This window comes from Oncorhynchus keta, chromosome 19 (genome assembly GCF_023373465.1).
Source record: "Oncorhynchus keta strain PuntledgeMale-10-30-2019 chromosome 19, Oket_V2, whole genome shotgun sequence".
Classification (NCBI taxonomy): domain Eukaryota; kingdom Metazoa; phylum Chordata; class Actinopteri; order Salmoniformes; family Salmonidae; genus Oncorhynchus; species Oncorhynchus keta.
Genome location: NC_068439.1, coordinates 62,234,608 through 62,247,638, shown reverse-complemented (window position 1 = coordinate 62,247,638; position 13,031 = coordinate 62,234,608). Strand labels below are relative to the sequence as shown.

General features: G+C 44.4%; 1 protein-coding gene across 3 annotated transcripts in view; it reads left to right on the top strand.

Annotated features, from left to right (window-relative positions):
- aig1 (androgen-induced 1 (H. sapiens)) overlaps positions 1 to 13,031 on the top strand; it is a 50,624-nt gene that overhangs the window by 17,324 nt on the left and 20,269 nt on the right. The window lies entirely within an intron of this gene.

Sequence of the window (13,031 nt, the reverse complement as noted above, 5' to 3'; positions counted from 1 at the left end):
ACAGGGTGTCTAGAAGAAAAAAAAGAGCTAGTATAAGATAATGGTTATGCATGCATTTTTGTCAAAAAGACAAATGTTATTTAGTCCCAAAGATAAATGTTGTTTCACCCACCACACGTCTATGTAGTCATATTTGTCATTTAACATAATCATTTATCACAGTTAATACGAACAGTTACTCCAGTTGAGGTATTTATTATAGGCCATAAGCATTTTCCCATCACTATTTGAGAACCCACTCAGTAAATAAATAGACATTTGAGAGCATATCTGGAGCCCCAGACATTAGTCACATTGGACAATGGGCAGCTAATGGTGCCTAAACGCTTCCTATAATAGCAGACAAGTAGCGAGGCCCATTTTGTTCTCCTCAATAAGAACAAACCTTCTCTATGGTCATATTGACGTCAGCATTCAAAACAATGGGAAGAGGTTTTTCAACTGCTGATATCAATCAGATGGAACTGAAGCCCTCCTGCTGGCACAATTAAATGATAGGCTTGTTATTCTAGCAGGTGAGACTGGTGATTGATGGCTGTGTTCACTTGTGTGTGTGTGTGTGTGTGTGTGTGTGTGTGTGTGTGTGTGTGTGTGTGTGTGTGTGTGTGTGTGTGTGTGTGTGTGTGTGTGTGTGTGTGTGTGTGTGTGTGTGTGTGTGTGTGTGTGTGTGTGTGTGTGTGTGTGTGTCACATCCCATTCCTACAATCACATCCCATTCCTACAACAAGAGTCAAGCCTCCAGCTGTGTGCATAGACAGTGTATGGAAGGTAAATACGTCTCAATGGATGTCTTAATGGATGCGACATATTGTAGTAGTCTGTGTCGTGGCTAGCGGACCAATAATAGTACACAGACTGGTTGTTACGTAACAATAACTGTGTTCACATAGACTGCGTAAGCAATGATAAAGTCTGTGTATGCAATTTGGGTTGGAGTGTATGCAAATGTCCAAAGCGTCACAGATGATATTAAATGGTGTTTAATGGGCCATACTACCGAATATCAGCATACCTTTTTTCAGTCAAACCGTGGAACAACGCCTTGTTTAGATTGCAACTATGGATATGCAACCTTTCCATTCAGTAGAGATCACGTGAGAGATAAATCAGATCATTTTCAAGTGGCGCTATGCAAAAGTGCCAGACTCATATCCTCAAGCTTATTACACTGAACCATATCCACAGCAGCCAGGAGTGTTGTTTGTTGTGTGTGTTGGAATCTGGGTTGCTACGGTCAATTCAAGTCCCAATTGCTCGGATCAAACATAAACAGATCAATGATTATGATTCCGCAAATCAGGACGAGATGTTACCCAGCGCCTCAACAATCATGTGGACCAACATGACCCTGTCCAACCCAGAACAGACACACTCACAGAAAATGGCCTGGCCTCCAGTCCTGCTAACCATGTTGCTAAGGGCCAACCCCAGGAAATAACCACAACGGGTCCAACAGCTGAAAACAATTCATAATATGCAAACCTTCCAGATATGTGAGCACTGGACGGGCGACGACTGCAGCAGCAGAGTTACTCCATAGTAAATATTTTGCCACATTCCATGGTACCGCATTTGTTTGTTTACCCCCGCTGCCACGGCAACTGTCTCCCGCTCCCTTCTGTGTTAGGAGGGAGTGACCGGACCCTGTTACTGTTTGGCAGTCTGGCCTGGCCTGTGTCTGCTATTACAGTTCACTACAGAGCAAGAGAGCCTGGCCTAGTTCAGCCCTATATATCTATCGCCTCATCACACTGCATATCACAGGGCTGCTGGTTGAAAATTCAAATACGCAGGCAAACAGGCAGCAGGTTGTAACAGAGGAAAGGAAGGCAGGCAGGAATTATTTTGCACCCTGTCTACCACACAATGAAGCCTTGATGCACACAGAGCGATGCAGGGGAGAGAGGTGTTGATAGAAACCTGGTCACACCTTTCCCTCAGTGTGGGAGATACAACAGACCATCCTCACACAGTCCCTGACACAGTGCACTCCTGCACACAGCCCTAGAGATAATGTTATTCAGGGAAGGCACAAAGAGAAGACAATAATGTTTTATAGACTGTGTAAGGAGGATTCTGATTACAATGCTGTTAGTATAGCATGTAGTACTGTCAAAGTGATATCCCACTGAATGTCCTAGTAACGTTCCGTTAATTTATGCAGAATATCCCCCCCTGAATATTCCTTTCAAGTTCACAAAGTAAAGAGAGACGTGACTTCAAAAGTGTGCCACGGAAAGTGTAAATCTGCCACCAAGTGATTTGCCTTCCAGAAGATACACAAAGGAAGAGACAATAAACCAGTGTGAATTCTAGAGCATTTGTCACCAAAGCGGGAATGTACGGAACAGTTTCCCTCAGCACATGTTTTGATGTTGTCGATTCCCGGTGCTGCATGTTCGGCAAGCTTAACAGGCTTCCCTTAATGTGACTGTGACAATTAGGGCAGAGTCACTTCATCGCCACTTAAACAGTTAGGCATTGTGGATTCTCTGTGAGAGTTCCACCTGCGTCAAACTCGCTTCAACAATAATCCAAGTCTTCACTATGTTATAAGTGGGCTGCTGAGAGAGGACTGTCTCTGTACTGTAATGTTCATTCCAGACATCTGTCACCGCGAACAGTCCAGGTTCAAAGCAGCTCAATGCATGTCAATGCTGCAAGTAAACATTTGACATTTCCCCGGAAGGATACATATGTAGGGCTGGTGCCAGCTGGCTACCAATGTCCCGGTTCACAATAACAACAAGGGTCAGAAACCAACAAAACAAGTGGAAGATTGAGAGAAACAGACAAGTTGGAGGTATTCTATTCTTGTTGGGCCCCTGTGGCGTTCGCAGAAAGCCTCTCTCTCCCTCTCTGTCAGGGCAGGCTTATATTTCATTCAGCAGGTCAGTTCAGGGGACGTTTAAATGACACTGTGCCTTGAGATGGACCTCATTGTGCGCTGGGGTCTTTATGACTGATTATCCCTGGTAAACACGCCCTACGTCTCAGCCAGGCCTTTAGTTGCGCTGCCAAGTGTAAAGCCAGGGGACAATGTGATACACCACAGCACCCTTTCCATAAGAGCAGTCCTCTGATTCCCCCACATCAACTATTCATGTCCCTTCTCTTTTAATTTGGTGTGTTCCCTCTCTATGTTCTTTTGTCATGTATATTTATTTACCTACGTGGAAATGTATTTGGATTATTATTACGTTTTCATCACAGATGGTTGTACCAATAATGGTTGTAACAATATCACCTCCTCATGGAGCCCCACAGTGGAGGTGTCATACCCATAAAACGTAGCGGTGAAACAGGGAAATGGTTCCAATTGTTTCTCCACATTCATTTTTCCCACGGGGGATTTTAAAAACACTTAAAATAAGGGCTGTGTTTCTTGTAGGCTTACACAGGCGTGACATTTTGGTAACTATGTAAATCTCTCTGGGACAAGGTGACTCATCAATATATACAGCTCTATTTACCTCAGAACCCAAAAATGCTAATTAGCATCAAAGTAGACATAATGCAAGACTACAAGCTCCAGCACGTCATCTCAAAATCAAATCAGATTTTATTTGTCACATACACATGGTTAGCAGATGTTAATGCAAGTGTAGCGAAATGCTTATGCTTCTAGTTCCGACAGTGCAGTAATATCTAACAATAATATCTAATAGTAATATCTAACAAGTAATCTAACAATTCCCCAACAACTACCTAATACACACATATCTAAAGGGGTGAATGAGAATATGTACATGTAAGAATGTGGATGAGCAATGGTGAAGGTGCAATAGATGGTATAAAATACAGTATATCCAGATGAAGTCGGAGGTTTACATCCACCTTAGCCAAATACATTTGAACTCAGTTTTTCACAATTCCTGATATTTCTGACATTTCAAAAATCCCTGTCTTAGGTCAGTCAGGATAACCACTTTATTTTAAGAATGTGAAATGTCAGAATAATAGTAGAGAGAATCATTTATTTCAGCTTTTATTTATTTCATCACATTCCCAGTGGGTCAGAATTTTACGTACACTAAATTAGTATTTAGTAGCATTGCCTTTAAATTGTTTAACTTGGGTCAAACATTTCGGGTAGCCTTCCACAAGCTTCCCACAATAAGTTTGTTTGAATTTTGGCCCATTCCTCCTGATAGAGCTGGTGTAACTGAGTTAGGTTTGTAGGCCTCCTTGCTCGCACACGCTTTTTCAGTGCTGCCCACACATTTTCTATGGGATTGAGGTCAGGGCTTTATGATGGCTACTCCAAAACCTTGACTTTGTTGTCCTTAAGCCATTTTGCCACAACTTTGGAAGTATGCTTGGGGTCATTATCCATTTGGAAGACGCATTTGCAACCAAGCTTTAACTTCCTGACTGATGTCTTGAGATGTTGCTTCAATTTATTCACATAATTATTTTCCTCATGATGCCATCTATTTTGTGAAGTACACCAGTCCCTCCTGCAGCAAAGCAACCCCACAATATGATGCTGCCAACCCTGTGCTTCACGGTTGGGATGGTGGTCTTCGGCTTGCAAGCCTCCCCCTTTTCCCTCCAAACTTAACAATGGTCATTATGGCCAAACAGTTCTATTTTTGTTTCATCAGACCAGAGTACATTTATCCAAAAAGTACAATCTTTGTCCCCATGTGCAGTTGCAAACCGTAGTCGGGCTTTTTTATGATGGTTTCAGAGCAGTGGCTTCTTCCTTGCTGAGCAGGCTTTCAGGTTATGTCGATATAGGACTCGTTTTACTGTGGATATAGATCAATACTTTTTTCCCGGTTGCCTCCAGCATCTTCACAAGGTCCTTTGCTGTTGTTCTGGGATTGATTTACACTTTTCGCACCAAAGTACGTTCATCTCTAGGAGACAGAACAGGTCTCCTTCCTGCACTGTATGACGGCTGCGTGGTCCCATGGTGTTTATACTTGCGTACTATTGTTTGTACAGATGAATGTGGTACCTTCAGGCGTTTGGAAATTGCTCCCAAGGATGAACCAGACTTGTGGAGGTCTACAATTGTTTTCTGATGTCTTGGCTGATTTCTTTTGATTTTTCTATGATGTCAAGCAAAGAGGCACTGAGTTTGAAGGTCGGCCTTGAAATACATCCACAGGTACAGCTCCAATTGACTCAGATTATGTCAATTAGCCCATCCTAAGCATCTAAAGCCATGACATAATTTTCTGGAATTTTCCAAGCTGTAAGGCACAGTCAACTTAGTGTATGTAAACTTCTGACCCACTGGAATTGTGATATAGTGAATTATAAGTGAAATAATCTGTCTGTAAACAATTGTTGGGAAAAATACTTGTGTCATGCACAAAGTAGATGTCCTACCGACTGCCAAAACCATAGTTTGTTAACAATACATTTGTGGAGTGGTTCAAAAACAAGTTTTCATGACTCCAACCTAAGTGTATGTAAACTTCCAACTTCAACTGTACATGTGACATGAGTAATGTAAGATATGTAAACACTATTAAAGTGGCATTATTTAGAGTGCATTGTATAAAGTGACTCATGATCTATTTATTAAAGTGACCAGTGATTGGGTCTCAATGTAGGCAGCAGCCTCTCTGAGTTAGTGATTGCTGTTAAGCAGTCTGATGGCCTTGAGATAGAAGCTGTTTTTCAGTCTTTCGGTCCCAGCTTTGACGCACCTGTACTGACCTTGCCTTCTGGATGGTAGTGGGGTGAACAGGCAGTGGCTCGGGTGGTTGATGTCCTTGATGATCTTTTTGGCTTTCCTGCAGTTGCCATACCAGGCTGTGATAGAGCCCGACAGGATGCTCTCGATTGTGCTGTAAAAGTGTGTCAGGGTTTTGGGTGACAAGTCACATTTCTTCAGCCTCCTGAAGATTTCTTCACCACACTGTCTGTGTGAGTGGACCATTTCAGTTTGTCTGTGATGTGTACGCCGAGGAACTTAAAACTTTCCACTTTCTCCACTGCTGTCCCTTCGATGTGGATAGGGGGATGCTCCCTCTCCTCTTTCCTGAAGTCCACGATCATCTCCATTGTTTTGTTGATGTTGAGTGAGAGGTTGTTTTCCTGACACCACACTCCGAATGCCCACACCTCCTCCCTGTAGGCTCTTGTCGTTGTTGGTAATCAAGCCCACTACTGTTGTGTCGTCCGCAAACTTGATGATTGAGTTGGAGGCGTGCATGGCCACGCAGTCGTGGGTGAACAGGAAGTACAGGAGGGGGCTGAGCACGCACCCTTGTGGGGCCTCAGTGTTAAGGGTCAGTGAAGTGGAGATGCTGTTTCCTACCTTCAACACCTGGGGGAGGCCCGTCAAAGTCTAGGACCCAATTGCACAGGGCAGGATTGAGACCCAGGGCCTCCAGCTTGATGATGAGCTTGGAGGGTTCTATGGTGTTGAATGCTGAGCTGTAGTCAATGAACAGCATTCTCACATAGGTATTCCTTTTGTCCAGATGGGATAGGGCAGTGTGTAGTGTGATGGCAATTGCGTCGTCTCTGGTCCTGTTGGGGCGGTATGCAAACTGATGTGGGTCTAGGGTGGCCGGTAAGGTGGAGGTGATATGATCCTTGAATAGTCTCTCAATGCACTTCATGATGACAGAAGTGAGTGCTACGGGGCGGTAGTCATTTAGTTTAGTTATCTTTGCCTTCTTGGGTACAGGAAGAATGGTAGCCATCTTGAAGCATGTGGGGACAACAGACTGGGATAGGGATTGAATGAATATGTCCGTAAACACACCAGCCAGCTGGTCTGCGCATGCTTTGAGGACACGGCTAGGGATGCCGTCTGGGCCAGCGTCCTTGCAAGGGTTAACACGTTTAAATGTTTTACTCACGTCAGCCACAGAGAAGGAGTGGGGGGTGCAGTCCTTGTTAGCGGGCCGCGGCGGTGGCACTGTATTACCCTCAAAGCGGGCAAAGAAGGTGTTTAGTTTGTCTGGAAGCGTGACGTCGGTGTCCGTGACGTGGCTAGATTTTTTTTTTGTAGTCCGGGATTTCCTGTAAACCCTGCTACATATGTATCATGTCTGAGCCATTGAATTGCGACTCGACCTTGTCGCTGTACTGTGATTTTGCTTGTTTGATTGCATTGCGGAGGGAATAGCTACACTGTTTATATTCAGACATGTTCCAAGACTTCTTTCCATGGTTAAATGCGGTGGATCGCGCTAAATGCGTGAATGCCGCCATCCATCCACTGTTTCTGGTTAGGGTAGGTTTTACTTAGGGTAGGTCACAGTGGGTACAACATCTCGAATGCACTTCTTTATAAACGCACTCACAGAGTCAGAGTATAGGTCAGTGTTGTTCTCTGAGGCTGACCAGAACATATTCCAGTCCACCGGATTAAAACAATCTTGAAGCGTGGCTTCCGATTAGTCGGACCAGCGTTGAATGCTTCTCATCACTGGTACATCCTGTTTGATTTTGTGCCTTTAAGACGGAAGGAGTAAGATGGCGTCGTGGTCGGATTTTCCGAAGGGAGGGTGTTGGAAGGCTTTGTATGCATCACGGAAGTTAGAGTAGCAGTGGTCGAGGGTATTATGCATGCACGTAGCTCAATCAATATGCTGTAAGAATTTAGGTAGACTTGTTCTCAAATTTGCTTTGTTAAAATCCCCAGCTACAATAAATGCAGCCTCAAATGCAGTGTCTCTAGCTGACATCTTTGCTAACAGGTTTTGTGTCAATTTAAAACTTACACAAGACAGTTCACAAAATTGTATATTGAAAGAAATGTAGCCAATTTATTCATTACTAAATTTAGCTAATATTAGGTAGTTAATCCAGAGATTCTTACCTTTGCCTCGACTCGACAGTCTCGTTCAGACCATCATGGCATTTGTAGTTCTTTATGATAGCCACATTAGCAGCTAATTAGCATTGCATTTTGGGGGGGGTAAATACAGGCAAATATATTGATAAAAGACACCATGTCCATCTCACGTTGTATAAATGATTGGAGACAGGCGCAGGAATTTGTAATAGGGTTTCTTATACTCCACCCAAAATATACAACATGCCCTGAAAAGGCATGGGGACGAAGCCCAAAACAAACACGTGTAAACACAGGGATGTAACCCAATCAAAGAGCGAGGTTAAACCTCTAATAAATACACGGGACGAGACCCGTAATAACAAGTGCACAACAATACATGGGACGAGACCCGTAATAACAATACACGGGACGAGACCCGTAATAACAATACACGGGACGAGACCCGTAATAACAATACACGGGACGAGACCCGTAATAACAATACACGGGACGAGACCCGTAATAACAATACGAGACCCGGGACGAGACCCGTAATAACAATACACAGGGGACCTGTAATAACAATACACAGGAGACGTACACGGGACGAGACATAATAACAATACACGGGGAGACCCGTAATAACAATACACAGGACGAGACACGTAATAACAATACACGGGACGAGACCCGTAATAACAATACACAGGACGAGACCTGTAATAACAATACACGGGACGAGACCCATAATAACAATACACGGGACGAGACCATAATAACAATACATGGGACGAGACCCGTAATAACAATACACAGGACGAGACACGTAATAACAATACATGGGACGAGACCCGTAATAACAATACACAGGATGAGACACCGAGACCTGTAATAACAATACACGGGACGAGACCCATAATAACAATACACGGGACGAGACACATAATAACAATACATGGCACGAGACACGTAATAACAATACACGGGACGAGACACGTAATAACAATACACGGGACGAGACCCATAATAACAATACACGGGACGAGACCCGTAATAACAATACACGGGACGAGACCCGTAATAACAATACACGGGACGAGACCCATAATAACAATACACGGGACGAGACACGTAATAACAATACACGGGACGAGACCCGTAATAACAATACACGGGACGAGACCCATAATAACAATACACGGGACGAGACACATAATAACAATACACGGGACGAGACACGTAATAACAATACACGGGACGAGACCCGTAATAACAATACACGGGACGAGACACGTAATAACAATACACGGGACGAGACACGTAATAACAATACACGGGACGAGACACATAATAACAATACACGGGACGAGACCCGTAATAACAATACACGGGACGAGACCCGTAATAACAATACACGGGACGAGACACGTAATAACAATACACGGGACGAGACACGTAATAACAATACACAGGACGAGACCCGTAATAACAAGTGCACAATACACGCAGCACGAAAGCCGAAACAACAAAGCTCAGGTAATCACAAGACCAACGAACGTGGGAACAATAAACAACCAGGACAATGGTGAACAGAGGGCACATATATACAATTACTAATCAGAGGAATTGGAACCAGGTGTGTGTAATGAGACAGTTCAGTGACGCCTGGAGGCCGGTGAGGTAGACCTCCGGAACTGGGGCATGGAATGAGCAGCAGTACCGGGGGAATCAGTGACAGTCCTAGAGAGATTTACACGGTTATGAAAACGTCACGACAGGGTAAGCCTACACCAAACATAGCCCTTTTTCTAAAATCCCCTATGGGAAAAATTAGTGGTGGAAAAATGATTGGAACCATTTCCTTCTTCGAACGCTAGGTTTTATGGGTATTATGACTCATATTGTGGTACTCTTTTCCCAGATGTGAATCTCTATATACAGTATAATGCTATATTTTCTCCCTGACTCCGTCTCTTAGTTTTGAAGTTAGTACAGTGTCTTACAGAGAGCGACAGGACTGAAGAGTCTGTAAACTCTGCAGACTGCCTCCTAAACTGCCTCTGAACTGTTTGTGGCGTTTAAGTCCAATTCCTTGTGCTGGATTTGTGGGCAGTCATTAAGAGTGGAAAATAGCAGTGCCCACAGACAAATGTGGAATGGACCCTTTGCAGAGGAGAAGATTGTGTGTAACTGTACACTTCTGCTGTGACTTTGGGGTTTGTTTAGACTGTGGGACAGTGGAGATGGCCAGTTAAAGTAACAGTCTTTACAGTCCCTACTGTAACTCTTGTGAAAGTAGAGGTCTCTGTCAGTATGGCCACAATCGATCAACGTCCCATCCAATATACTGCTGGGATGATTGCGGCTTCCAATGCACTCTAATGGTGTCCACATTGTTGATAATGACATGTTTGGTTTACCAACATCTGAGGAGCTACATCTTTGGAGTTAACACACTGTGTAAGTTCAACCAATGGTATTACCCAGACCAAGGATAAGACACTTGTACTATAAGAAACAGATGTGTTTGTGTAAGTCGACTGTTTTCAGAACTCTTATGCACTTCACATTGCATACTGTACATTTGGATCCAGAGATGTTTTTGGCGCAGTTTCAAGAACGCAAAACACAGATGAGACGAACACCCCATCCATAATGAGAAAGGCATGGCTAGGTGTAGCCCACTGTCAACCAGGCTCCGCCATGGTTACAGCACTGCAACTCCCACTTACATCATCCTGTTAAAGGCAAGACCCAGGTTCTAAACACTGTGCAGCTTCCTATCTCTTGGACTGATAAAACACCACAGGTAAAGTCTAGGGAAGATATAGGTGGCTGTAATAAGATTGCCCCTGGTGGGCATTGCCCGGGTAGCTACCTGGTACATGGCTACATGAAGGAGTGTTTATTGGCTGACATGATACCGTTTTATTGCAGGCATCAAAGGCAGTTGTAGGTCCTCCTACATTTGTACCTTGACATCATTTCGACCTGTTATAGGGCCTAGTGTTCCCCACATCATCTGATAGCTACACCAATCACTCAGGGTAGTCCCACGGAATTCCCTATGTAATGTCACAATGCAGATATATCATTTTTTTTGAGGGGGGAGGGGTTCTTATATATAGTGTTAGGTGTAAAAGAGATGGCAGCGCAGCAATTCATCTCTCTGGATAGCAGTCTACTATTCCCGGTGGCGGTATTAAAGGTAGCTGGGTGCAATCATTGTGCTTCAGTAGACACCAGGGTACTTGAGAGTGCATAACACTGGTTATAACCTGACTGAGCATGTCTGTCACTGGTCCACTCCATGGAAACAACCTGCCCCACTGACCTCAGGTTGCTTCATCTTCCACTGCTTGTTGATATTTTCTCGGCCTGCCGTCACATAGTCATGTAAGTCTTATCTTTTACACGCTAACTACCTGCAGCCTTTTAGAAAAGCTGCAAAGTGGCAGATGGGATCTGGCTGTTATTACTGGCAGGTGTCCAATATTTTACTAAGGACATACTGTACCTTAGTCTTGTGTAAGACCTGCTCAGTTGGGGCTGAGATGGCAGAGGGAGGAGAAGACAAGTGAAGAATAAGGGAAAGGCAGGCAGACGTTCTTATATGACTCAGCTCCCCTGTATTCTTCCAGAGAACAGAATGGGTCAGTTTAATTTCGACTGATGCCCAGTAAGGACAGCTGGTCTAAACAACTTATTGTGATTGGCTCGAGGCTATAGTGATGACAACACAAGGCCAGAGGTGCCATCTATGTATTGAGGGGCCTGTGATCTATAACCCCACAACCCCCTTGAACTTCCTTTCGATTAGAGCGTTGGGCCAGTAACCAAAAGGTGAATCTCCGCGCTGACAAGGTAAAACACTGTCATTCTCCCCCTGCACAGGGCAGTTAACCCACTGTTCCCCGGGCGCCAAAAATGTGGATGTCGATTAAGGCAGTCCCCACTCCTCTCTGATTCAGAAAGGTTGGATTAAATTCGGAAGTCACATTTCAGTTGAAGGCATTCAGTTGTACAACTGACTAGGTATCCCCCTTTCCCATTTCCCTCCATCCCAGTGCTGGCCTTTGCTAACTGGCCTGTCCTGTCCTCGGCGTTAGGTCAAAGGTCATGGTCCCAGCTGGCATGAAGAGTTAGGCACATCATCACTAACCAGCGTGCCCATGTAGCCCGGAGCAGCCCTGCCAGCCCTAACAGTGGTGCCAGGAGTATTCATCCACGATGGCCTGTCATAACATGATAATCACATTAAGAATGCCAGTAGAACCCAGTGTTCTGCTCCCATAGAGTGCAATCATCCTCCTCCTTCCTTCCTAATGGGAGACATTACACAGAAACTCAATCCCCAGTGGGAGAACCATACGGCTCTGCTGCTCCTCTAGTGTCACAGAATAGCTTTCCTTCCTTCACTCTGATTATGCTTTACCAAATTAGATGTTGAGGCAAAGTCAAATGCAGTCCCTTTTCCGTGGATAAAGAGGGAGACATTGTTGCATGTTTAATTTATATAACATAGGACATGTTAAACTCTTCTCTGTTGTAAGTCATCATACCAGAAGCCTCTGCATACTGTTTCTCGTGCCTCGGACAATATCCTTCAAGATTCTGCCAAGAGGTGCATCTCTCCACAGAGGAACCCACCCCGCCTGAAATGTACATCGGGAGAAGCTTCTCAAGCTGGAGGAAAACAACGCCTCTCCCGAAAACGCTGGGAAGGCCGATAAAACTACGAGGAGCGTATAAAATGTGCAACATTTTTCACGGAGACCTCGTGGGGCTGCCATTAACTGTTCTTTATATCGCAAGCATATTGTGGAGGGGAAAAGAAGGGAGGGGATGGGAATGTAGCAGAGGAAGAAAAAATGACCTGGCATCATTAGCTACTCAGCAGTAAGCCTCTCCCCGTCAACTTTGACTTGCTTATTTGGTTTAAGAGACGTTGGCCGTTGCTCAAACGTTTTCACATCTGCTGAAATTTGTTTGGTTCGGGGTTCCAGAAATGGGTTTGGAAGTGCAGATGAGCCTGGCCACGAAACCAAGGAGGTGGCCAAATTCACCGGGCATCAGGAGGTTTTAAGAGTGTTCTCTGTCTGCTACAGTTACACTAAAAGAGTTGCGCATCCCAACAGACTTGAAATGAAACTGAAAATGAACTGAAGTCTGATGTCTCCGGATGGTAGTCAGTCACACAGACAAGCTTTTTAATATAGCCCCAATCAGACACAAGCGTGATGCCACTATTCCAGATCCATCTGATAGTCTGAGAAAT